The sequence below is a fragment of the Mus musculus genome, chromosome 7 (genome assembly GCF_000001635.26).
Source record: "Mus musculus strain C57BL/6J chromosome 7, GRCm38.p6 C57BL/6J".
NCBI lineage: Eukaryota > Metazoa > Chordata > Mammalia > Rodentia > Muridae > Mus > Mus musculus.
The window spans coordinates 59604407-59632137 of record NC_000073.6 but is presented as its reverse complement, the minus strand read 5'-3'; the positions used below and the strand labels follow the sequence as shown (position 1 = coordinate 59632137).

Genomic DNA, 27731 nt, shown 5'->3' with positions numbered 1-27731 from the left:
AAGAATGGACATTTACAGAGTATTACCCATATGTAGTCATAAATTGGCAAATTTAGATGCTGGAAGAGAGATAGTTCCTTTTCTTTAGAGATGCTGTCCTGAAAGAATACCTGTATTGGAGTGGTTCCTTACTCTGTGAATGTATAGGCAGCATGAAGAAGATAGGAGATAGTACATTGGAAAGAAAAGAACATGTGGAGATTGGAAGGAATTGGAGGTACAACTAGAAAGTGTAGAACTGAGTGGGGGTATATTCAAATAAAATTACATGTGTTTATGAAACAGTCAGCTTTAGAAAGACACAAGGGAACAAAACACCCAAGGAAGGAGTTACAGAGACAAAGTTTGGAGCTGAGACGAAAGGATGAACCATCAAAAGACTGTCATACCCGGGGATCCATCCCATAATCAGCCTCCAAATGCTGACACATTGCATACACTAGCAGGTTTTTGCTGAAAGGACCCAGATATGGCTGTCTCTTGTGAGACTATGCCAGGGCCTAACAAACACAGAAGTGGATGCTCACAGTTAGCTATTGGATGGATCACAGGGCCCCCAATGGAGGAGCTAGAGAAAGTGACCAAGGAGCTAAAGGGATCTGCAACCTTATAGGTGCAACAACAATATGAACTAACCAGCCCCCCCCCCCCCAAGCTCGTGTCTCTACCTACCTAGTCGGCCATCAGTGGAGAGAGCCCCCTTGGTCGTGCAAACTTTATATGCCTCAGTACAGGGGAATGCCAGGGCCAAAGAGTGGGAGTGGGTGGTTGGGGGAGTGGGTGGGGGAGTGTATGGGGGACTTTTGGGATAGCATTGGAAATGTAAATAAAATAAATACCTAATAAATAAAAAAAGAAAGACACAAATCATAAAGTATTACACCAAAACTGCATTTACCATTGTGGGGTAAACAAGGTAGACACACTTATATAACCAATTTCTGTCACTTAAACTACTGAAATTTTTTACTTTATTGTTATTTAATAAATTCTGAAATTTAGACAAATTGAAAAGGAGAAAATATTCTTGAATACATGAGTTATATACATATAGAGATGGAAATTTTGATAATTAAAAATCAAAACTAGAAATATTAAACCCTGCCAGTGAAAGGAAGGTACTAAATACCAGCATTTTCCCTCAAAGATCAAGATGATAACAAAGTATCAAAATAAGTTCACTAATATGTATAAAATGTCTAACTGCAAACTGTAGCTTATTCTAGGTAAAAATACTTATCACCATTTAAATTATATCAACCTATGGTGGGGAGAATAGCAAAAAAAATATTACTAGGTTAAAAAGAGTATCTGATGAAATCTAATATTTATTAGAAATATAAAGTTAGCAAATAAATATTTTAAGGCAGTGTTCTCCACTTGATAAAATAGCTACATAGACAATATCCTGATCACATCAAACATAAAACCTAGGACACTATAGCAACTTAACAAAAAGGGACAAAATAGTATTTCTGATATTTCTTTCCAACATGTCTTTGGAAGTTTAATGTAGTTCATGGGTTGAGACAGAGAAGTACGGTTTACAAATTATAATGAAAGAAATAAAACTGTCCTGCATTGGGTGAAATGACTGCCTTTGATAAAGCACTGAAATGAACTTATGAAAAAAAAAAGTCTTCAGAGCTAGTTACTGAATGCATCAAGACTTAACTATATGAGCATCATTCATTTTCATTGTTGTGTTAATACTAAAAGTAGCAATTTAAGAGTTTTTTGTAATGTGTTTTTGTGTGCTTATGTGTGTGAATGTGCATGTGCGTGTGCGTGCGTGCGTGCGTGCGTGCGTGCGTGCGTGTGTGTGTGTTGTGGTTGTGCCACAACAAAGATTCAGAGGACAACTTATGGTGGACTTTCCCTTGTAATATTTGGAATCTGAAGATCAAACTTATGCCATGAGGCTTGGCAAAAGTGTCTCTACCTGCTAATGTATCTTATTTGCTCAAATGAACACCAATTTAATTTGTAAAATATTTTTGAAAGCTTTGAGACTCAGTCAGTGTTTAGTCATCTCTTGTTGTGAGCTTGTGGGGAAGTAAAACAACATGTTATAAATGGCCTGGTAGAATATAGCACCTTGTATCATGGCTAGGAAATAGAGAAATATAAGAAGAGACCAGGTCATGCTCCTAGTGACAAAACTGTCCATATTAGACCCACCTCCAAATATTACTATCATATCATCTTTGATATCTTATTGAGGAGTTACTCCACTGATTACATAAGAGCACCCAAGATTTATTAACTTCTCAGAAGTCTATAATCTGTAAAACAGGACTCTAAATTGAACACTTCAGGAGTATATCAGACTTAAATGGTAAGATCAGATTATTATACATATACTAGCTGTTTCCTTGCATGCAAGTCATGGATTAATACAATGCAGAAAATATTTAAACTAGAAAGAAACTCTAGAATAAAATATAAGTAATGAGGTACAGGATCCATTTTTCTCTATACATAAAAATATAATGCTCTTGTGAAATGAATTAAAAGTCTAAATGTGTATGTCAGTATTAATGAATTTAAAGAGTCAATATTATCTATATGTATATTGTTCTTGACTCAGTGTTTTCCTATTTAAAACAAAATTCCAGCATTGACTGATTAATTTCAAAGTTTATATGAAAAGACAAAAGATCTATCATAGACAGAAAAAAATACTAAAGTAGATCACAAGTTTGTAAATGATTTATAAGACTTTGCTTTCACCTTTTAATTAAAACAATGTAGAAATCTAAGTAATTTAGCACTGGCAAATATCATAAATATAATACAGAGCACATGGGCCCAGAAGTAGAAAGTGCATATCTAGTGACTGAAGGATAGGTTTTCAGGTGATGGTGATATACTTAGGCAAGGTAATATAACTGTAATGCAGTCATTCAAGAGGTAAACACTCCTTTGTGAGTGAGACAAGTGACCATAGGTGTGTGGGTTCATTTCTGGTTCTTCAATTCTGTTCCATTGATCTTCCTGGCTGTCTCTGTACAAATACCATGCAGTATTCCTCAGTAATAGAGCTTGAGGTCAGGGATAGAACTTCCACCAGAAGTTCTTTTATTGTTTTGAATAGTTTTTGCTATCCTGGTTTTTTTTTTATTATTCCAAATAAATTTGCAAATTGTGCTTTCTAAGTCTATTGAGTTGGAATTTTGATAGGTATTGGACTGAATCTTGTATAACACATCTTTCACTTGCTTGGTTAGAGTCTCACCAAGGAATTTTATGTTATTTGTGACTACTGTGAAGGCTGCCATTTCCATAATTTCTTTCTTAGAGTGTTTATCATTTCAGTAGAGGAAGCATACTGATTTGTTTGAGTTAATATATTTAGCCACTTTCATGAAGTTGTGTTTCAGGATAAGGAGTTCTCTGGTGGAATTTTTGTGGTCACTTAACTACACTATCATATCATCTGCAAATAGCAATATTTTGACTTCTTGAAAGGATTTGTACCCCACTGCTGATTGTGAGGGCATAGAGCTATACAGAATTGAAGCCTGGGAAAATGAAACACAAAGGTTTTCAGTGCTGTTAGAGGTACTTTAAAATGTGTTTTCAGATTGGATCTATTGTAAAAAGCATACCATTTTTTCAGCTCTTTTCTGATCATTTCCAGGGCATTCTTTGAAAGAAATTCTAATGTTAGTCAGAGATATTACATATTCATGTTTCCTGTTACACTATTCATAACACCAAATATCTAGCAGTAGACTAGATATTCATCTACTGAAATCATAGGAAGAAAATTTTATTTATAAGCATTTGCTAATAACTAAGCTATAAGATTAAAATTATGCAATATGGGGAGTTGATTTAATTGAAATTGGACAGACACAATTTCTTAAAAACAAAACCATGTATACTTAAAACAAAAGGCATTTGTTACATCTCATGAGCACATATAATCTTTCTCATGGTAAATATTGATGATTGCTCTAACCAAACAAGAGAAAGATTTGTATGACAAGAACATTAAGTCTCTGAGGAAAGAAACAAAGAAGATCTCAGAAGATGAACAGATCTCCCATGATCATGGATTGGCAGAATTAATATTGTTAAAATGGCCATGTTAAAATACGTTTTCAATCCAAAAAAAATAGGAGAGGAACAATGAGAAAGAACGAAAGTAAATGAGAAGTAAACAGAGATGATATAATACATGTTTCATAAGATAAGCAGACTAAAGACTTCTGCATGTGAAATAGAAAAGTGCCATAGATCTGCATTTTAAGAAATGATTCTATGTATTTTGAATACTTTTAAATGAACATGACATGTTACAGGGCTTCTCTAAATAGTGCCTGAGAATTTTTTTAAAAATCATTTTCTTTCTATAACAGGCATAAGAAATTCATCATACTCATACCAATCTACACAAGAGTGAGATCATGGTACCACCTACATATTCATCTATAATAAAACCAAGAAAATAAGAAAATACTTTATATATAAATATTTGTTTTTATGAAGCCATAAAACCTAACTATATAATTTGGGGGAAAAAAACTTACATGGAATTGACGACACAGAGGAAAATAATCCAGACTCAAAAAAAAAAAAAAAAAAAAAAAAAAAAAAACCACCACCACCACCACCACCACAACAACAACAAAAAGACACATTTGATCTCTAATCATATCATTGAATTGAAGTGTGTTTGTCACTGGTTTCTGAACTGAAGAAAAAACAAGAGCCATGAATATAGACAGTAAATATCTGTTTCAGAAAGTGAAGAGCTTATTCTTGTTTGTTTGTTTTGTTTTGTTTTATCAAAACAGGGTTTTTCTGTATAGCACTGGCTGTCCTGGAACTCACTTTGTAGACCAGGCTGGCCTCAAACTCAGAAATCCGCCTGCCTCTGCCTCCCAAGTGCTGGGATTAAAGGTGTGTGCCACTGCCGCCCATCGAATAACATATTCATAATTACCCATAAAAATGGCAAAGAAAAACCGGGCTGGGAGATGAGGGAGAGGAACATGGTGTCAAGAATTCAAACAAACGTGGTATTGCTGAATATGATATTACTGTAGCCTAATATAGGATGCTGAATAAAACACATTTTAGAAAGAATGCTTGGCATTTCCAAGCACTAACAATATTTTCATTTTATGTGAAGGAAATTGTAAATCAAGTGTTTATTAGTTATTAGTAGTAGTCATCTCATAATACAGCAATTTGATATTTCTGATAATTCTTTACAAACAAATGACAATTGTTTCACTCTGGATCTGATTTAGTAACTCTGTGTAGAGAATCTTTTTAATTTTTATTGCCAAGCAGACAAGTTTTCTGAGGTTATTCCTGTCTGTGGAAATATTTATGTGTTGAGAGAGGGTTTGGCTGTATGGATGATTACAACAGTTTGATAATGCTAAGTGACTCATGCAAATAGAAATTTGAGTTCCAAAAAGAAAGTGTTCTGATAAGATCAATGAATATTTATGAGCCTGGGTATCTCTTATTTTTATTCGTATCATATAACAGTGTTGACTGGCTTTAAAATCTTAGTTTTTGAGAAATGGGTATCCTCACTATGGCCCAAATATGCCCTAATACTTGCTATATTTCTTTTAGTTAATGAACACTGTAAAGAAATTGCACAGTGCACAAAAGGAAATAACAGGTAAATGCAGATGTCAAAAGGATGAAACAAAAAATGTATAAATTCTGAAAAATGCACTTGCATGTTCAATAGCACTGTCTACAAAATATAGCGTTGTCTGTTGACAGTGACAAAGTGTAAGGAGCAGATAGTAGGGCCCTGTACCTTAATACTTAATATTTTCTAGAATCGTGTCTTTCATTTTTTGCTTTGTTTTCCATCAATATCTGGCTACTTAATGTGGTGTGAGGAGCCTTTCTACTATATTAATGTATGCTTGCCTTGTTGAAATTCAAGAAAAGAAGCATATCAGTGGATACGAATGACCATTTTGCATGAAAACTATGCATGAAAGATTTTATAATATGCTGAAAATATCAAAACATCACACACATCTTAATTTCTTCATAAAATATATTTATATTAGGATTATTGTAATTAAATCTTTATTAATCTTTAACTGTTATTTGTGGTGTGTGCTTCATTTTCATTGAAGTATGTGTTATTATTTGCAGGCTCAGTACATTCATTCAGCTTTTTGACTGGACATATTTAGAATCCCCAACCTACTTCAAACAGTCACCTTAATCTGACACATGACATAGATATACAAAGAACTAAGTAACAAATTGAGCAAGCAAATTCACAAGGAACATAAATAATGAAGCAGACATACCAACATTTTCACCTAAGTATATCCCAGAGCTACATGCATTCTCTTTCAAATATTACCAGATAATCAAAGTTTTTTTTTTTTTTTTTTTTTTTTAGTATAGAATAGAGTTTATTTAGGGCATGGGGTGGGGAGTTAAGACGGTACTAGACATAGAAAAAGACATAGATATATAGAGAGTAGAGAAGTAGAAGAATAGAGGCCAGCAATGAGCATGTGAAGAGAGAGGTGGGAAGGGAACGGGGAGAGAGGAGGGAAGGGATGAGGGGACAGAGTGGGAGCAAGAAAACAAGAGAGAAAACAAGCAAGGAGAGATCCAGCAGCCCCTCCAGATCATCAAAATTAAATAAAAACTAATACGCTTCATATTTTCCTTGAGGAAGTGATAATACAATGGTTTTACGACCCTTGATATGAAGCATAGAATTAACTCGTACATAAAGTAAAAATGATGCAAGTGAAATAGAAGAGGGTATATTTTTCAAGTTGCGTAGTGGTGTACAATAGTCTCAATAGGAATTTGTCAAGAAATGCAAGGAATTAAAGACAACAGTTCACATATAATTCTTATGTAAATTTCTGGGAAACAAATATGGCTCATGGAAGATGATGCCAGAGGACATGGACTCCTATTTGAGTTTGAAAGTGAATCTTTGATTTCATAATTCATACCATAATGAAATTGAAGGTCATATAAGAATCACACACTGACACAATAAATATAGAATGTATTATTACTGAAGGAACCAGAGAGATAAATGAGAACAGTTTAATATTTAACAAAGAATATCATGGTTATGGAAAGGTATCAACTCTTTTGCCTACTCTATTGACTATGACGACAGGAAAAAATTTTAAAGGGACACATCTGATACACAATCTCTACTTGAATGCAACTTCTATGATCTTCTCTAAGATAGTACCTTGGTATCTTCTAGTACTATTTAAAGTCTTTGAATAACTGTTTTGTATAAAATTACATTCTTTAGAAAAAAAGAACCTTTGCAAGAAATTCACTGTAGTGAAATAAATTCAGCAAACTTTGTTGATCATAAAACATTTCTGTGGATTATTATTCAATATTACTGGATATTATTCAGTATTCACTTTACTGTCCAACTCAAATGTTCAGCTTTTATCATCTTTGTTCTTGTCATTAAGGAGTTCAAACAATAAACTTATAGAACCACTATTTCTTTTTTCCTTAAGATCCAACAATTTTTTTTTTTTATTTTTTGGCTTTTCGAGTCAAGGTTTCTCTGTGTAGCCCTGGCTGTCCTGGAACTCACTCTGTAGACCAGGCTGGCCTTGAACTCAGAAATTTGCCTGCCTCTGCCTCCCAAATGCTGGGACTAAAGGGGTGCACCACCATGCCTGGCTAATTTTTATTTTCTATACTGCCAAGTCCTGAACTCAAGTGATCAGAGGAACATCAAATATGTGTCCATGATGTGGTATCTAAAACACAGATAAATAATGATAGGCATTCGTCCTGAGTTCCAAAGCCATGCATTTCAAAATGGTACCACTGTGTTTTCCCTCCTGCATAATTACCATGCCACTCGACTTGTGTTCTCTAACTATTTTCTAGATTTTAAAAAAGTATTTCTTCCTATAATTTGAGATGAGAAATTCTCTTTGTGCTATGATGCACCTAACCCTCAAGAGATTTGAGGCCCCAGGGAGTGGGGAGGTCTGGTTGGGTCAAAGTTATGGACAACCTCTTGGAGACAGGAACTGTCTGAGGGCAGACTGTGAGGGGGATAACAACTGTACTGTAAAAGTGTTTGATGATGATGATGATGATGATGATGATGATGATGATACAGAAATTAGTTAAAAAAAAGAGTAAAATGACTTCCAGAATAAAAAAAAAAGTGAAGTTTTATATACATTTTTTCCATTTATAAATCCCTGAAACTGCAACAGTGTAATTTCAGGAAAACAATTTCAGGAATTGATAATACAGAGACAGGCAATCTAAATTCAAAAATAAAAATAAAATTACTGGTTATGTTTTTCTTTATTTGAGCTTATTAGGTGTACTTAGATGTATTGATATAGTCTCACCTCTGGTTTCAGTCTAGAAAGAACAGGAACAACACATTGAATGATGATCAGGAAACATATGTTTCTGAATTGATTTCAGTATTGGTAATTGGAGAATGAAATAAAAATAAATAAAACTGAGTAAGTGGTGGAGAAAGGGATCATGTAAAGTAGGAATGTATAAAAACAAAAGTATTGATGAGTATGAATCTATTAAACTTACCAACTTAAGCTGCTAATTAAAAGAAAGCTTAAAATGAAACAATGATATTTGCGATTAATGACAATATTTTTAAATTATATCAAGAAAAATAGATTTTAGAACAAAACTTTAATACAGTTAAATCTTCTTTTTTCTTTTTTTTTATTTGTGATTGTCTCACGATAGAGTATTTTTGATACCTTATTTACATTTGATTAGGATAAATGTATAAAAGACAATGTATTCATGATGACTCTTATTGAATTCTTTTATTCATATACTGGGAAACATATCTTCTATACAACCATGTGTTTCTATTTTACAGCTGAGGTGACAAGGTTTTATTTTTTTTTCCATTTTTTATTAGGTATTTAACTCATTTACATTTCCAATGCTATACCAAAAGTCCCCCATATCCACCCACCCCCACTCCCCTGCCCACCCACTCCCCCTTTTTGGCCCTGGAATTCCCCTGTACTGGGGCATATAAAGTTTGCAAGTCCAATGGGCCTCTCTTTCCAGTGATGGCCGACTAGGCCATCTTTTGATATATATGCAGCTAGAGTCAAGAGCTCCAGGGTACTGGTTAGCTCATAATGTTGTTCCACCTATAGGGTTGCAGATCCCTTTAGCTCCTTGGCTACTTTCTCTAGCTCCTCCATTGGGAGCCCTATGATCCATCCATTAGCTGACTGTGAGCATCCACTTCTGTGTTGTGACAAGGTTTTATATGGTGGTAAAATATTTATGCGTTGAAAGAGGACTTATCTATATCAATAAAGAAAACAACTGTTTTAGGGGTCTGCACAACTTTCAAATGGCAAACTCATTTTCAGATAGAAAGTTCTCCAATAATAATAGTGCAGTTTTTAGAGTCTGGTTGTACTTTTTATTGTTCATTGATGACACATAACAATAAAGATTGACTTTAGAATCCTATATTTTGAGAAAATAGGCAATATTACAATGTCTCAGAGGTGACCTAATACTTGCTTTGTTAATTTATATTGATCATTTCCATAATTAATAGTATAGTGTAAACATATAATTAAATGTGTCACAAATGCAGACCTTAAAAGGATAGATAAAAATGGGATGAAATCCCAGGAAAAAATATTTACTAGGTCACTAACATTGTTACCCAAAAGTGGATTTGCTATGAAGCTGAAGGTACATAACAAATGGTAGATTTCCAAGCCTTGCTCCAGAAGGATATTTAAAGACTGTATTTCTTCTTCTTCCTCCTCTTCTTCTTCTTCTTCTTCTTCTTCTTCTTCTTCTTCTTCTTCTTCTTCTTCTTCTTCTTCTTCTTCTTCTTCTTCTTCTTCTTCTTCTTCCCCTTCCTCCTCGTCCTCCTCCTCCTCCTCCTCCTCCTCCTCCTCCTCCTTCTTCTTCTTTTTTAATCTCAAGGCTTTTATCAATGGTTTTCTATGTAGGCAGTGTGAGAAAAAAAATTTCTCTATATAAGGACAATTGGCTTCCTTTGTTTGGGAAGGAATGGATTCTGATCGCTATCTTTTTGTCCATCATAGCTGACCTATACAGCTCTCAAAATTTGAACAATTTCTCAACCTCTTTTTCGTATGTCCATGTCTTCTTCAGATAATATTTTTAAGTTAGTCATTGTCATAAAAGTTATTTCTGTCTTGAACCATCATTTTTTGTATTACACATTCATTGTATTACATTATTTTTGTAAGTTTAGTGTATTTTTTGTCAATTTTCATAGTTAAACCTAGAAATTGCAACCTAATTGTGACAAATTCTTGAACTTGACTTAAAATTTAGAGAAATATATTCCTGAAAATAAACTATATAAACAGATGCACAAATTTTCTTAAATAATCAAAATTTCAAACTAGATATGCCTTCCCTTCATAATATTCTAGGAATATCAATGTTCAGCTGAAACAAACAAATTGCTGAATAGTCCCTTAGTGAGAAACCAAAGGAATGTTTTAAGAATTTTGAAAGGAAGTATAGACTGATCACATGCCCAAAGCAAAGTTTCATGCAAGATAAACACAATACTTTTTCCAACGTTAAGTATATCTAGGAAAGTGATGTACAATAAGAAATTGTCAAGAGTTCAAGATCTTAACTCAGTTATCACTCCTTGTATATAAAATACCTTCATTTTTGACATATCCAAGTGAGTTAAATAATATGAAGCAACATTTTTACCTTCTCATAGAAATATTATAATGCCAGAAAACCCTAAATCCCATCAATTCATAAAGTTGGGAATTTGTTTTATCCTATAACATAATGCAAATACTTGATTATGAGGTTAGATAAACCCACATAATAACCTTAGTATGTGATATACCTCAAGTTAACCACATACACAACACAGAAAAAAATCAATGTGTTCCAAATAACATGTCTTATGACAATTGGCTGTATTATATTTTAAGTATATCCCTCATATCATTGATTTCTGTTGAATTTATATCAGTAAAATGTGTTGATTTTTCTACATTAAATTAGTGTAGCATATTTTTTTGAAAGTTTCCTTATCTGGAGTATTACATTTACTGTTTTTCATATACTAAACATTTTCATCTCTTGTATGATGAACACACTGGATGGGGATAAATGATATTTTTATCTGTTCATGGATTCAGTTTATAGGTACTTAATTGATCACATTTATATCAATGTTCATGAAGAAAATTCATCTGCAAGTATGTTATTTTTCAGTTCCTTATATGGTTCAGATATCAAGGTAACCATGGCCTTATGAAAAGAATATGGATATATAACTTCTCTTTCTATTTTATGGGAAGTATGAGGAGAATTAGTATTAACTTTCTTTGAACATTTGGGAGGATGTGTACTAAATATATTTGGATATTCTTTTTTTTTTTTGGAATGGGAAGGATTCTTTTGATAGCTATTCCTATTTCACTATCTGATCTTAACAGATATTTGGTAAGTGACAACCACTGAATGAATTATCTGCTTCCTTTATATTTTCCCATTCAGTGGATTTGAAATTCCTTCTTGTCTTTTATGTAAGTCTTGTCTTTTATGCTTTTCATATGGACTTTGTTAAAGCAGATATACTCTCACCATCTTTTGGTGTGTTGGATAATTGTCTTTAATTCTTGTTTATTTTCTCAAAGAACCAATTATTTTATTCATTATTTCTTTATAATGTTCCACTTGCTTCTAGTAAATGGATGTCAAGCCGCTTTCTTTGTTTCCTGTTCTCTACTGCACTTGAATATACTTGATTTTTCTTGTTCAATAGATTCTAGAGGTATTGTTGTGTTGCTAGCATGAGGGCATTCCAATTTCTATGAAATCAAACAAGGCTGGCCTCCAGTTTTGCAAAGATTTAAGGAATTTGTTCAACTCAGATAATTCTTTTGTTATAATTTTGACCTATTTCTCATGGATAGAAGAGGATGCCAATTTCAGAATTTGGAGGTCTCATACTTTGATGCTTACAAAGCCATGGCGAATAGGTAAAGGATGTCAACACAGGCCTCCAGGGTCATTTGGGACTCTTCATTTGGCCTGTTAAAGGAGGCCTATGGGACAGAGCCTTCCTTAGAGAGAGAAAAGTATTTTATGATATAGAACCGTGCTGGCTCCACAGGATGTGTTCACAAAGGGCAATCACTGGAGCAATATTCCAAACATCTCACGCTATAGGTAATTTACCTATATGGATAGGGTGAGATTTTTATTGTTGCTATGGGACCCACTACCTTCCAAAATTCCTTCACAATATTGCTTAGGGCTCTCACTGAACTTCACTGCAGAATCAATGAGGAAACAAAGGTTTACACATTAGGTTGACACAGGGAAGGAAGGGGTAAAGAAATTCCACTCTGATTCATGACAACAATGCACAATTTGGAACAAGCAACAGTATTAACATTCACCTTATAGAGGCTGGAAACACATTAATCCAAATAAATGGATCAATGGTTAGCTATTTGTACTGAGTACTGAGCCGAGGATTCTCAAGATATTTAAGGAATCAAAATCACAGTGAGTGCTGCCATGAAACACTGCTAGGCTAAGGTCAATTGTGATGTGGCTATTGCTTCGAGACTAAGCAGTAAATCTTTATTGGAATGCCAGAGCTCTTTGTGCTTCCACTGATGTTTCTCTATGGTAGCCAGGAAAACATGTGTGTGCTGGGCTGGTAGTAATACAAGAGGCAACCACAGGAGAGTTTCTGCACAAGGAAGTTGTGCCAATAGAGCTTCAGAAAATTGTCTCACACCTCTGACATTTATTTAGAGAAGGGACAACCGGTGCCTTCACTTCTTCCCTTTCCTCCTTAGGGAAAACATACTTTCAAGTATCAAAAAAGGGTGCCCTTGCTTCCATCTAAAATATTTCGACCCTGCAACCCTCTCCAGTTACATGTGACCATTCCTAACTCTGAAGCAATTTTGGAAAGGAAGGTAAGTGTTTGGTTTAGGTTAGGTGATATCCAAGTACAGGTAGCCGTATACTGTCTAGGCCTGGGTCAATGATGACAACCCAATGTCATGAAGAGGGGTGATGAAATAAAATTCATGCTCAATAGGATTATGCTGAGGCCCAACTAGGGTGACAGGGACACAAGAGGTCCGTTGACTCTATGGGGCGCTCATAAGTGACGTCCCTGAGATCCTCAGATGTCCTTGCTTGTTTTCCCATGAGAGGAAATGGGGACATCTAGGGTGCACATTGGTTGGCAAACACTGCATCCCAACAAGCACCTAGTCCAACAATGGAAATTTGGGCATTTCTGCATGGATCACCTCTTGCTCATGACAATGTCTTTTCTGGTGTTTTGCAGTCATCTCACATGCCTACTGTGAAGGCAGAGAACCACAGATAATCAGGTAAGTGGTAAGAACATGGTAAAGCCACCACCTCCAGGTGACCTGACCCTTATAGTTTTGGCTTTCAATTCTGAGCCAGTCTACCCTTTTGGAATTTGGGGTTAACAAAATTGGATGCAATGGTACCAAACGAAGCTCGATTTAGGTTATGTTCTCAAGTGTAGACCCCCTGGTTTTTGAAGTTTTAAGGAATGTGCTCAACTCCCAGTAATGGTTTTCTCATAATTTTGACCTACTTCTCATGGAGAGAGGGCGATGACATTTTAAGAAGATAGAAGGATTCTATGATATCCAACAAGGCTTGCCTCCACATGATGTGTTCCAAAGGGCAATTTCTCCAGCAAATATTCCAAAAAACTCACCACAGAGAAAATTTACCCATGTGGATAGGGTGAGATTTTCATTTTTACCTTGGTTCCCACCAACTCCCGAATTACCAAATTACAGGGGAGGCCCAAGCTACAGAGCCTTTCTTAGAAAAAAAGAAGGATTCTATGATATCCAAAAAGGCTGTCCTCCACAGGATGGGTTCACAAAAAAAAAATCCCTCTAGCAGAGTGTTGATACCTACAAAATTGTGAGGCTAAGGTCACATGTGATGTGGCTGTTGCTTCGAGAAGAAGCAGTAAATCTTTATTGGAATGCCAGGGTTCCTTTGTGTGTCCACTGATGTTTCTCTATGGTAGCCAGGAAGACTTGTGTGTGCTGGCCTGGTAGTAATACAAAATGTAAACCCAGGACTGTTTCTGCAAAATGAAATTGTGCCAGTAGAGCTCCAGAAAAATGTCTCTCTCCTCTGACCTTTATTTAAAGAAGGTACTACATGCGCCTTGACTTCTTTCCCTTTCCGCCTTAGGGAAGACATTCTTCCAAGTATCAAGAAAGGGAGCCCTTGCTTCCCTGGAAGGCATTTCGTCCCAGCAATCCCTCTCCAGTTCCATGTGACCATTCCTACTCTGAGCCAGTTTTGGAAAGGAAGGTAAGTGTTTGGATTAGGTTAGGTGATATCCAAGTAGATGTAGCCGAATTCTGTCTAGGACTGGGTCAATGATGACAACCCAATGTCATGAAGAAAGGTGATGACATAAAATTCATGCTCAATAGGATTACGCTGAGGCCCAACCAGGACGACAGGGTCACAAGAGGTCCGTTGACTCCTTGGGGGGCTCTAGGGTGACTTCCCTGAAGTCCTCAGATGCCCTTGCCCTGTTTCCCATGAGAGGAAATGTGGACATCTAGGGTGCACATTGGTTGGCAAACACTGCATGCCAACAAGCACCTAGTCCCACAATGGAACCTTGGGCATTTCTGCAAGGATCGCCCCTTACTCATGACAATGTCTTTTCTGGTGTTTTGCAGTCATCTCACATGCCACCTTGGAAGGCAGAGAAACACATATAATCAGGTAAGTGGTCAGAACATGGTAAAGCCTCCACATCCAGGTGACCTCCCCCTTCATGATTTGGCTTTCAATTCTCAGCCAGTCGGTCCTTTTGGAATTAGGGATAACAAAATGGTATGCAACGGTTCCAAAGGTGCTCGATTTAGGCTCTGTTCTCCCATGTAGATCCCCTGGTTTATAAAGCTTCAAGGAATGTGTTCAACTCCAGATAATTGTTTTGAATAATTTTGACCTACTTCTCATGGAGAGAGGAGGATGATATTTTTTGAATGTTGGGATCTCATACTTTGATGCTTACAATTCCATGGCAAATATCTACAGGAGGACAGCACAGAACTCCCGGGCCTTATGGTATGCTTCCTTTCCCTTGAAAGGGGAGGCCGAAGTGACAGTGCCTTTTTTAGGGAAAAAGAAGGATTCTATGATATCCAAAAGGCTGTCCTCCCCAGGATGGGTTCAAAATGGGCAATCCCTCTAGCAGATATTCCAAAGATCTCACCCCAGAGACAATTTACCCATGTGGATAAGTGAGATATTAATTTTTACCTTGGTGCCCACCACATTCCAAATTTCCTTCATGGTATCATTTAGGGCACTTACTGAACCTCACTGCAGAATCACTGAGGAAAAAAAGCTCTACACATTAGGTTGATACAGGGTAAGGCCAGGTGTTTAAAGAACCTAATTCCACTTTGATTCATAACACCAAGTCCTGACTTGAGTCCAGCAACAGTGGTTACCCTCACGTTTTACAGCAGGGCAACCCATAACACCTTGACACAAATGGATCCATGTATAGACATGGGTTCTGTGGCCTGGGCCAAGGATTCTCAGGAGATTTTTAGGAATCACCTTTCACGTTGAGTAGGGTAGTACAACATAGACCTTAAAGAGGTCTGATGCCACATTTGCACTTTGAGCAAAAACACACAGTTACATTATTCACCCTCGAAATACCTATCTGTAGTTGTTTTATTTAAATTTTTTTTATCCTATCCATAGAACTTGGGCAGCTCAACTTGAGTGTTGATACCTACAAAATTGTGAGGCTAAGGTCACATGTGATGTGGCTGTTGCTTCGAGAGGAAGTAGTAAAACTTTATTGGAATGCCAGGGTTCCTTTGTGTGTCCACTAATGTTTCTTTATGGTAGCCAGGAATACTTGTGTGTGCTGGGCTGGTAGTAATACAAAATGTAACCCCAGGACTGTTTCTGCAAAATGAAGTTGTGCCAGTAGAGCTCCAGAAAAATGTCTCTCTCCTCTGACCTTTATTTAAAGAAGGGACTACAAACGCCTTGACTTCTTTCCCTTTCCTCCTTAGGGAAGACATTCTTCCAAGTATCAAGAAAGGGAGCCCTTGCTTCCCTGGAAGACATTTCGTCCCAGCAATCCCTCTCCAGTTCCATGTGACCATTCCTACTCTGAGCCAGTTTTGGAAAGGAAGGTAAGTGGTTGGATTAGGTTAGGTGATATCCAAGTAGATGTAGCCGAATTCTGTCTAGGACTGGGTCAATGATGACAACCCAATGTCATGAAGAAAGGTGATGACATAAAATTCATGCTCAATAGGATTACGCTGAGGCCCAACCAGGGTAACAGGGTCACAGAGGTCCGTTGACTCCTTGGGGGGCTCTAGGGTGACTTCCCTGAAGTCCTCAGATGCCCTTGCCCTGTTTCCCATGAGAGGAAATGTGGACATCTAGGGTGCACATTGGTTGGCAAACACTGCATGCCAACAAGCACCTAGTCCCACAATGGAACCTTGGGCATTTCTGCAAGGATCGCCCCTTGCTCATGACAATGTCTTTTCTGGTGTTTTGCAGTCATCTCACATGCCACCTTGGAAGGCAGAGAAACACAGATAATCAGGTAAGTGGTCAGAACATGGTAAAGCCTCCACATCCAGGTGACCTCCCCCTTCATGATTTGGCTTTCAATTCTCAGCCAGTCGGTCCTTTTGGAATTAGGGATAACAAAATGGTATACAACTGTACCAAAGGAGCTCGATTTAGGCTATGTTCTCCGATGTACATCTCCTGGTTTGTAACGTTTTAAGGAATGTGTTCAACTCCCGATAATTGTTTTTTCATAATTTTGACCTACTTCTCATGGAGAGAGGAGGATGACATTTTTTGAATGTTGGGATCTCATACTTTGATGCTTACAATTCCATGGCAAATATCTACAGGAGGACAGCACAGAACTCCCGGGCCTTATGGTATGCTTCCTTTCCCTTGAAAGGGGAGGCCGAAGTGACAGTGCCTTTTTTAGGGAAAAAGAAGGATTCTATGATATCCAAAAGGCTGTCCTCCCCAGGATGGGTTCAAAAAGGGCAATCCCTCTAGCAGATATTCCAAAGATCTCACCCCAGAGACAATTTACCCATGTGGATAAGTGAGATATTAATTTTTACCTTGGTGCCCACCACATTCCAAATTTCCTTCATGGTATCATTTAGGGCACTTACTGAACCTCACTGCAGAATCACTGAGGAAAAAAAGCTCTACACATTAGGTTGATACAGGGTAAGGCCAGGTGTTTAAAGAACCTAATTCCACTTTGATTCATAACACCAAGTCCTGACTTGAGTCCAGCAACAGTGGTTACCCTCACGTTTTACAGCAGGGCAACCCATAACACCTTGACACAAATGGATCCATGTATAGACATGGGTTCTGTGGCCTGGGCCAAGGATTCTCAGGAGATTTTTAGGAATCACCTTTCACGTTGAGTAGGGTAGTACAACATAGACCTTAAAGAGGTCTGATGCCACATTTGCACTTTGAGCAAAAACACACAGTTACATTATTCACCCTCGAAATACCTATCTGTAGTTGTTTTATTTAAATTTTTTTTATCCTATCCATAGAACTTGGGCAGCTCAACTTGAGTGTTGATACCTACAAAATTGTGAGGCTAAGGTCACATGTGATGTGGCTGTTGCTTCGAGAGGAAGTAGTAAAACTTTATTGGAATGCCAGGGTTCCTTTGTGTGTCCACTAATGTTTCTTTATGGTAGCCAGGAATACTTGTGTGTGCTGGGCTGGTAGTAATACAAAATGTAACCCCAGGACTGTTTCTGCAAAATGAAGTTGTGCCAGTAGAGCTCCAGAAAAATGTCTCTCTCCTCTGACCTTTATTTAAAGAAGGGACTACAAACGCCTTGACTTCTTTCCCTTTCCTCCTTAGGGAAGACATTCTTCCAAGTATCAAGAAAGGGAGCCCTTGCTTCCCTGGAAGACATTTCGTCCCAGCAATCCCTCTCCAGTTCCATGTGACCATTCCTACTCTGAGCCAGTTTTGGAAAGGAAGGTAAGTGGTTGGATTAGGTTAGGTGATATCCAAGTAGATGTAGCCGAATTCTGTCTAGGACTGGGTCAATGATGACAACCCAATGTCATGAAGAAAGGTGATGACATAAAATTCATGCTCAATAGGATTACGCTGAGGCCCAACCAGGGTAACAGGGTCACAGAGGTCCGTTGACTCCTTGGGGGGCTCTAGGGTGACTTCCCTGAAGTCGTCAGATGCCCTTGCCCTGTTTCCCATGAGAGGAAATGTGGACATCTAGGGTGCACATTGGTTGGCAAACACTGCATGCCAACAAGCACCTAGTCCCACAATGGAACCTTGGGCATTTCTGCAAGGATCGCCCCTTGCTCATGACAATGTCTTTTCTGGTGTTTTGCAGTCATCTCACATGCCACCTTGGAAGGCAGAGAAACACAGATAATCAGGTAAGTGGTCAGAACATGGTAAAGCCTCCACATCCAGGTGACCTCCCCCTTCATGATTTGGCTTTCAATTCTCAGCCAGTCGGTCCTTTTGGAATTAGGGATAACAAAATGGTATACAACGGTACCAAAGGAGCTCGATTTAGGCTATGTTCTCCGATGTACATCTCCTGGTTTGTAACGTTTTAAGGAATGTGTTCAACTCCCGATAATTGTTTTTTCATAATTTTGACCTACTTCTCATGGAGAGAGGAGGATGACATTTTTTGAATGTTGGGATCTCATACTTTGATGCTTACAATTTTATGGCAAATAGCTAAAGGAGGACAACACTGGCCTCCAGGGCCTTATGGTACTCTTCCTTTCCCTTGACAGGGGAGGCCCAAGTGACAGATCCTTTCTTAGGGAAAAAGAAGGATTCTATGATATCCAAAAAGGCTGTCCTCCCCAGGATGGGTTCACAAAGGGCAATCCCTCTAGCAGATATTCCAAAGATCTCACCCCAGAGACAATTTACCAATGTGGATAGGGTGAGATATTCATTTTTACCTTGGTGCCCACCACATTCCAAATTTCCTTCATGGTATCATTTAGGGCACTTACTGAACCTCACTGCAGAATCACTGAGGAAAAAAAGCTCTACACATTAGGTTGATACAGGGTAAGGCCAGGTGTTTAAAGAACCTAATTCCTCATTGATTCATAACACCAAGGCCTGACTTTAGTCCAGCAACAGTGCTTACACTCACGTTTTACAGCAGGGCAACCCATAACACGTTGACACAAATGGATACATGTATAGACATGGGTTCTGTGGCCTCGGTCCAGGATTCTCCGGAGATTTTCAGGAATCACCTTTCACGTTGATTCGGGTCGTAAAACATAGACCTTACAGAGGTCTGATGCCACATTTGCACTTTGAGCAAAAACACACAGTTACTTTAATCACCCTCGAAATACCTATCTGTAGTTGTTTTATTCAGTTATTTTTTTGTCCTATCCATAGAACTTGGGCAGCTCAACTTGAGTGTTGATACCTACAAAATGGTGAGGCTAAGGTCACCTGTGATGTGGCTGTTGCTTCGAGAGGAAGCAGTAAATCTTTATTGGAATGCCAGGGTTCCTTTGTGTGTCCAATGATGTTTCTCTATGGTAGCCAGGAAGACTTGTGTGTGCTGGGCTGGTAGTAATACAAGAGGTAACCCCAGGGCAGTTTATGCACAATGAAGTTGTACAAGTAGAGCTCCAGAAAAATGTCTCTCTTCTCTGGCCTTTATTTAAAGAAGGGACAACAAGCACCTTGACTTCTTTCCCTTTCCTCCTTAGGGAAGACATTCTTCCAAGTATCAAGAAAGGGAGCCCTTGCTTCCCTGGAAGACATTTCGTCCCAGCAATCCCTCTCCATGTCCATGTGAACATTCCTACTCTGAGCCAGTTTTGGAAAGGAAGGTAAGTGGTTGGATTAGGTTAGGTGATATCCAAGTAGAGGTAGCCGAATTCTGTCTAGGACTGGGTCAATGATGACAACCCAATGTCATGAAGAAAGGTGATGACATAAAATTCATGCTCAATAGGATTACGCTGAGGCCCAACCAGGGCGACAGGGTCACAAGAAGTCCGATGACACCTTGGGGGGCTCTTGGGTGAATTCCCTGAAGTCCTTAGATGCCCTTGCCCTGTTTCCCGTGAGAGGAAATGTGGACATCTAGGGTGCACATTGGTTGGCAAAAACTGCATGCCAACAAGCACCTAGTCCCACAATGGAACCTTGGGCATTTCTGCAAGGATCGCCCCTTGCTCATGACAATGTCTTTTCTGGTGTTTTGCAGTCATCTCACATGCCACCTTGGAAGGCAGAGAAACACAGATAATCAGGTAAGTGGTCAGAACATGGTAAAGCCTCCACATCCAGGTGACCTCCCCCTTCATGATTTGGCTTTCAATTCTCAGCCAGTCTGTTCTTTTGCAATTTGGGGATAACAAAATGGTATGCAACGGTTCCAAAGGTGCTCGATTTAGGCTATGTTCTCCCATGTAGATCCCCTGGTTTGTAAAGCTTTAAGGAATGTGTTCAACTCCCGATAATTGTTTTTGAATAATTTTGACGTACTTCTCATGGAGAGAGGAGGATGATATTTTTTGAATGTTGGGATCTCATACTTTGATGCTTACAATTCCATGGCAAATATCTATAGGAGGACAGCACAGAACTCCCGGGCCTTATGGTATGCTTCCTTTCCCTTGAAAGGGGAGGCCGAAGTGACAGTGCCTTTTTTTAGGGAAAAAAGAAGGATTCTATGATATCCAAAAGGCTGTCCTCCCCAGGAAGGGTTCACAAAGGGCAATCCCTCTAGCAGATATTCCAAAGATCTCACGCCAGAGACAATTTACCCATGTGGATAGGGTGAGCTATTCATTTTTACCTTGGTGCCCACCACATTCCAAATTTCCTTCATGGTATCATTTAGGGCACTTACTGAACCTCACTGCAGAATCACTGAGGAAAAAAAGCTCTACACATTAGGTTGATACAGGGTAAGGCCAGGTGTTTAAAGAACCTAATTCCACTTTGAATCATAACACCAAGTCCTGACTTGAGTCCAGCAACAATGGTTACCCTCACGTTTTACAGCAGGGCAACCCATAACACCTTGACACAAATGGATTCATGTATAGACATGGGTTCTGTGGCCTGGGCCCAGGATTCTCAGGAGATTTTTAGGAATCACCTTTCACGTTGAGTAGGGTAGTACAACATAGAACTTAAAGAGGTCTAATGCCACATTTGCACTTTGAGCAAAAACACACAGTTACTTTATTCACCCTCGAAATACCTATCTGTAGTTGTTTTATTTAAATTTTTTTTATCCTATCCATAGAACTTGGGCAGCTCAACTTGAGTGTTGATACCTACAAAATTGTGAGGCTAAGGTCACATGTGATGTGGCTGTTGCTTCGAGAGGAATTAGTAAAACTTTATTGGAATGCCAGGGTTCCTTTGTGTGTCCACTAATGTTTCCTATGGTAGCCAGGAATACTTGTGTGTGCTGGGCTGGTAGTAATACAAAATGTAACCCCAGGACTGTTTCTGCAAAATGAAGTTGTGCCAGTAGAGCTCCAGAAAAATGTCTCTCTCCTCGGACCTTTATTTAAAGAAGGGACTACAAGCGCCTTGACGTCTTTCCCTTTCCTCCTTAGGGAAGACATTCTTCCAAGTATCAAGAAAGGGAGCCCTTGCTTCCCTGGAAGACATTTCCTCCCAGCAATCCCTCTCCAGTTCCATGTGACCATTCCTACTCTGAGCCAGTTTTGGAAAGGAAGGTAAGTGGTTGGATTAGGTTAGGTGATATCCAAGTAGAGGTAGCCGAATTCTGTCTAGGACTGGGTCAATGATGACAACCCAATGTCATGAAGAAAGGTGATGACATAAAATTCATGCTCAATAGGATTACCCTGAGGACCAACCAGGTTAACAGGGTCACAGAGGTCCGTTGACTCCTTGGGGGGCTCTAGGGTGACTTCCCTGAAGTCCTCAGATGCCCTTTCCCTGTTTCCCATGAGAGGAAATGTGGACATCTAGGGTGCACATTGGTTGGCAAAAACTGCATGCCAACAAGCACCTAGTCCCACAATGGAACCTTGGGCATTTCTGCAAGGATCGCCCCTTGCTCATGACAATGTCTTTTCTGGTGTTTTGCAGTCATCTCACATGCCACCTTGGAAGGCAGAGAAACACAGATAATCAGGTAAGTGGTCAGAGCATGGTAAAGCCTCCACATCCAGGTGACCACCCCCTTCATGATTTGGCTTTCAATTCTCAGCCAGTCGGTCCTTTTGGAATTAGGGATTACAAAATGGTATACAACGGTACCAAAGGAGCTCGATTTAGGCTATGTTCTCCGATGTACATCTCCTGGTTTGTAACGTTTTAAGGAATGTGTTCAACTCCCGATAATTGTTTTTTCATAATTTTGACCTACTTCTCATGGAGAGAGGAGGATGACATTTTTTGAATGTTGGGATCTCATACTTTGATGCTTACAATTTTATGGCAAATAGCTAAAGGAGGACAACACTGGCCTCCAGGGTCTTATGGTACTCTTCCTTTCCCTTGACAGGGGAGGCCCAAGTGACAGATCCTTTCTTAGGGAAAAAGAAGGATTCTATGATATCCAAAAAGGCTGTCCTCCCCAGGATGGGTTCAAAAAGGGCAATCCCTCTAGCAGATATTCCAAAGATCTCACCCCAGAGACAATTTACCAATGTGGATAGGGTGAGATATTCATTTTTACCTTGGTACCCACCACATTCCAAATTTCCTTCATGGTATCATTTAGGGCACTTACTGAACCTCACTGCAGAATCACTGAGGAAAAAAAGTTCTACACATTAGGTTGATACAGGGTAAGGCCAGGTGTTTAAAGAACCTAATTCCACATTGATTCATAACACCAAGGCCTGACTTTAGTCCAGCAACAGTGCTTATACTCACGTTTTACAGCAGGGCAACCCATAACACGTTGAAACAAATGGATACATGTATAGACATGGGTTCTGTGGCCTCGGTCCAGGATTCTCCGGAGATTTTCAGGAATCACCTTTCACATTGAGTCGGGTCGTAAAACATAGACCTTACAGAGTTCTGATGCCACATTTGCACTTTGAGCAAAAACACACAGTTACTTTAATCACCCTCGAAATACCTATCTGTAGTTGTTTTATTCAGTTATTTTTTTGTCCTATCCATAGAACTTGGGCAGCTCAACTTGAGTGTTGATACCTACAAGATGGTGAGGCTAAGGTCACCTGTGATGTGGCTGTTGCTTCGAGAGGAAGCAGTAAATCTTTATTGGAATGCCAGGGTTCCTTTGTGTGTCCACTGATGTTTCTCTATGGTAGCCAGGAAGACTTGTGTGTGCTGGGCTGGTAGTAATACAAGAGGTAACCCCAGGGCAGTTTATGCACAATGAAGTTGTACAAGTAGAGCTCCAGAAAAATGTCTCTCTCCTCTGGCCTTTATTTAAAGAAAGGACAACAAGCGCCTTGACTTCTTTCCCTTTCCTCCTTAGGGAAGACATTCTTCCAAGTATCAAGAAAGGGATCCCTTGCTTCCCTGGAAGACATTTCATCCCAGCAATCCCTCTCCATGTCCATGTGAACATTCCTACTCTGAGCCAGTTTTGGAAAGGAAGGTAAGTGTTTGGATTAGGTTAGGTGATATCCAAGTAGAGGTAGCCGAATTCTGTCTAGGACTGGGTCAATGATGACAACCCAATGTCATGAAGAAAGGTGATGACATAAAATTCATGCTCAATAGGATTACGCTGAGGCCCAACCAGGGCGACAGGGTCACAAGAAGTCCGTTGACACCTTGGGGGGCTCTTGGGTGAATTCCCTGAAGTCCTTAGATGCCCTTGCCCTGTTTCCCGTGAGAGGAAATGTGGACATCTAGGGTGCACATTGGTTGGCAAACACTGCATGCCAACAAGCACCTAGTCCCACAATGGAACCTTGGGCATTTCTGCAAGGATCGCCCCTTGCTCATGAGAATGTCTTTTCTGGTGTTTTGCAGTCATCTCACATGCCACCTTGGAAGGCAGAGAAACACAGATAATCAGGTAAGTGGTCAGAACATGGTAAAGCCTCCACATCCAGGTGACCTCCCCCTTCATGATTTGGCTTTCAATTCTCAGCCAGTCTGTTCTTTTGCAATTTGGGGATAACAAAATGGTATGCAACGGTTCCAAAGGTGCTCGATTTAGGCTATGTTCTCCCATGTAGATCCCCTGGTTTGTAAAGCTTTAAGGAATGTGTTCAACTCCCGATAATTGTTTTTGAATAATTTTGACGTACTTCTCATGGAGAGAGGAGGATGATATTTTTTGAATGTTGGGATCTCATACTTTGATGCTTACAATTCCATGGCAAATATCTATAGGAGGACAGCACAGAACTCCCGGGCCTTATGGTATGCTTCCTTTCCCTTGAAAGGGGAGGCCGAAGTGACAGTGCCTTTTTTTAGGGAAAAAAGAAGGATTCTATGATATCCAAAAGGCTGTCCTCCCCAGGAAGGGTTCACAAAGGGCAATCCCTCTAGCAGATATTCCAAAGATCTCACGCCAGAGACAATTTACCCATGTGGATAGGGTGAGCTATTCATTTTTACCTTGGTGCCCACCACATTCCAAATTTCCTTCATGGTATCATTTAGGGCACTTACTGAACCTCACTGCAGAATCACTGAGGAAAAAAAGCTCTACACATTAGGTTGATACAGGGTAAGGCCAGGTGTTTAAAGAACCTAATTCCACTTTGAATCATAACACCAAGTCCTGACTTGAGTCCAGCAACAATGGTTACCCTCACGTTTTACAGCAGGGCAACCCATAACACCTTGACACAAATGGATTCATGTATAGACATGGGTTCTGTGGCCTGGGCCCAGGATTCTCAGGAGATTTTTAGGAATCACCTTTCACGTTGAGTAGGGTAGTACAACATAGACCTTAAAGAGGTCTAATGCCACATTTGCACTTTGAGCAAAAACACACAGTTACTTTATTCACCCTCGAAATACCTATCTGTAGTTGTTTTATTTAAATTTTTTTTATCCTATCCATAGAACTTGGGCAGCTCAACTTGAGTGTTGATACCTACAAAATTGTGAGGCTAAGGTCACATGTGATGTGGCTGTTGCTTCGAGAGGAATTAGTAAAACTTTATTGGAATGCCAGGGTTCCTTTGTGTGTCCACTAATGTTTCCTATGGTAGCCAGGAATACTTGTGTGTGCTGGGCTGGTAGTAATACAAAATGTAACCCCAGGACTGTTTCTGCAAAATGAAGTTGTGCCAGTAGAGCTCCAGAAAAATGTCTCTCTCCTCGGACCTTTATTTAAAGAAGGGACTACAAGCGCCTTGACGTCTTTCCCTTTCCTCCTTAGGGAAGACATTCTTCCAAGTATCAAGAAAGGGAGCCCTTGCTTCCCTGGAAGACATTTCCTCCCAGCAATCCCTCTCCAGTTCCATGTGACCATTCCTACTCTGAGCCAGTTTTGGAAAGGAAGGTAAGTGGTTGGATTAGGTTAGGTGATATCCAAGTAGAGGTAGCCGAATTCTGTCTAGGACTGGGTCAATGATGACAACCCAATGTCATGAAGAAAGGTGATGACATAAAATTCATGCTCAATAGGATTACCCTGAGGACCAACCAGGTTAACAGGGTCACAGAGGTCCGTTGACTCCTTGGGGGGCTCTAGGGTGACTTCCCTGAAGTCCTCAGATGCCCTTTCCCTGTTTCCCATGAGAGGAAATGTGGACATCTAGGGTGCACATTGGTTGGCAAAAACTGCATGCCAACAAGCACCTAGTCCCACAATGGAACCTTGGGCATTTCTGCAAGGATCGCCCCTTGCTCATGACAATGTCTTTTCTGGTGTTTTGCAGTCATCTCACATGCCACCTTGGAAGGCAGAGAAACACAGATAATCAGGTAAGTGGTCAGAGCATGGTAAAGCCTCCACATCCAGGTGACCACCCCCTTCATGATTTGGCTTTCAATTCTCAGCCAGTCGGTCCTTTTGGAATTAGGGATAACAAAATGGTATACAACGGTACCAAAGGAGCTCGATTTAGGCTATGTTCTCCGATGTACATCTCCTGGTTTGTAACGTTTTAAGGAATGTGTTCAACTCCCGATAATTGTTTTTTCATAATTTTGACCTACTTCTCATGGAGAGAGGAGGATGACATTTTTTGAATGTTGGGATCTCATACTTTGATGCTTACAATTTTATGGCAAATAGCTAAAGGAGGACAACACTGGCCTCCAGGGTCTTATGGTACTCTTCCTTTCCCTTGACAGGGGAGGCCCAAGTGACAGATCCTTTCTTAGGGAAAAAGAAGGATTCTATGATATCCAAAAAGGCTGTCCTCCCCAGGATGGGTTCAAAAAGGGCAATCCCTCTAGCAGATATTCCAAAGATCTCACCCCAGAGACAATTTACCAATGTGGATAGGGTGAGATATTCATTTTTACCTTGGTACCCACCACATTCCAAATTTCCTTCATGGTATCATTTAGGGCACTTACTGAACCTCACTGCAGAATCACTGAGGAAAAAAAGTTCTACACATTAGGTTGATACAGGGTAAGGCCAGGTGTTTAAAGAACCTAATTCCACATTGATTCATAACACCAAGGCCTGACTTTAGTCCAGCAACAGTGCTTATACTCACGTTTTACAGCAGGGCAACCCATAACACGTTGAAACAAATGGATACATGTATAGACATGGGTTCTGTGGCCTCGGTCCAGGATTCTCCGGAGATTTTCAGGAATCACCTTTCACATTGAGTCGGGTCGTAAAACATAGACCTTACAGAGTTCTGATGCCACATTTGCACTTTGAGCAAAAACACACAGTTACTTTAATCACCCTCGAAATACCTATCTGTAGTTGTTTTATTCAGTTATTTTTTTGTCCTATCCATAGAACTTGGGCAGCTCAACTTGAGTGTTGATACCTACAAGATGGTGAGGCTAAGGTCACCTGTGATGTGGCTGTTGCTTCGAGAGGAAGCAGTAAATCTTTATTGGAATGCCAGGGTTCCTTTGTGTGTCCACTGATGTTTCTCTATGGTAGCCAGGAAGACTTGTGTGTGCTGGGCTGGTAGTAATACAAGAGGTAACCCCAGGGCAGTTTATGCACAATGAAGTTGTACAAGTAGAGCTCCAGAAAAATGTCTCTCTCCTCTGGCCTTTATTTAAAGAAAGGACAACAAGCGCCTTGACTTCTTTCCCTTTCCTCCTTAGGGAAGACATTCTTCCAAGTATCAAGAAAGGGATCCCTTGCTTCCCTGGAAGACATTTCATCCCAGCAATCCCTCTCCATGTCCATGTGAACATTCCTACTCTGAGCCAGTTTTGGAAAGGAAGGTAAGTGTTTGGATTAGGTTAGGTGATATCCAAGTAGAGGTAGCCGAATTCTGTCTAGGACTGGGTCAATGATGACAACCCAATGTCATGAAGAAAGGTGATGACATAAAATTCATGCTCAATAGGATTACGCTGAGGCCCAACCAGGGCGACAGGGTCACAAGAAGTCCGTTGACACCTTGGGGGGCTCTTGGGTGAATTCCCTGAAGTCCTTAGATGCCCTTGCCCTGTTTCCCGTGAGAGGAAATGTGGA

The 27731-nt window shown here is 39.4% G+C and overlaps 2 long non-coding RNA genes and 9 other non-coding genes across 11 annotated transcripts in view; all 11 read left to right on the top strand.

Annotated features, from left to right (window-relative positions):
- Nucleotides 1-12980, top strand: part of Ipw (imprinted gene in the Prader-Willi syndrome region) — a 59721-nt gene extending 46741 nt beyond the window's left edge. The window contains exon 6 of the long non-coding RNA NR_015351.2: nt 12858-12980. This is a non-coding gene — a long non-coding RNA (imprinted gene in the Prader-Willi syndrome region). The remainder of the gene's footprint in view (nt 1-12857) is intronic.
- Nucleotides 1-27731, top strand: part of Snhg14 (small nucleolar RNA host gene 14) — a 1177441-nt gene that overhangs the window by 818040 nt on the left and 331670 nt on the right. Inside the window, exons 90-92 of the long non-coding RNA NR_146211.1 lie at nt 12858-12980; nt 13361-13406; nt 16657-16678. This is a non-coding gene — a long non-coding RNA (small nucleolar RNA host gene 14). The remainder of the gene's footprint in view (nt 1-12857; nt 12981-13360; nt 13407-16656; nt 16679-27731) is intronic.
- Gm25870 lies at nt 13043-13121 on the top strand. Its single transcript, XR_003947044.1, has one exon. It is a non-coding gene; the product is annotated as a small nucleolar RNA SNORD115 (small nucleolar RNA).
- On the top strand, nt 14448-14526 carry Gm23560. The gene has a single exon (XR_003946975.1). It is a non-coding gene; the product is annotated as a small nucleolar RNA SNORD115 (small nucleolar RNA).
- Nucleotides 16316-16394, top strand: Gm26434. The gene has a single exon (XR_003946974.1). It is a non-coding gene; the product is annotated as a small nucleolar RNA SNORD115 (small nucleolar RNA).
- Nucleotides 18184-18262, top strand: Gm25710. The gene has a single exon (XR_003946973.1). It is a non-coding gene; the product is annotated as a small nucleolar RNA SNORD115 (small nucleolar RNA).
- Gm22912 lies at nt 20055-20133 on the top strand. Its single transcript, XR_003946972.1, has one exon. It is a non-coding gene; the product is annotated as a small nucleolar RNA SNORD115 (small nucleolar RNA).
- Nucleotides 21927-22005, top strand: Gm24137. The gene has a single exon (XR_003947071.1). It is a non-coding gene; the product is annotated as a small nucleolar RNA SNORD115 (small nucleolar RNA).
- Nucleotides 23798-23876, top strand: Gm22449. The gene has a single exon (XR_003946971.1). It is a non-coding gene; the product is annotated as a small nucleolar RNA SNORD115 (small nucleolar RNA).
- On the top strand, nt 25670-25748 carry Gm22391. Its single transcript, XR_003947070.1, has one exon. It is a non-coding gene; the product is annotated as a small nucleolar RNA SNORD115 (small nucleolar RNA).
- On the top strand, nt 27541-27619 carry Gm23575. The gene has a single exon (XR_003946970.1). It is a non-coding gene; the product is annotated as a small nucleolar RNA SNORD115 (small nucleolar RNA).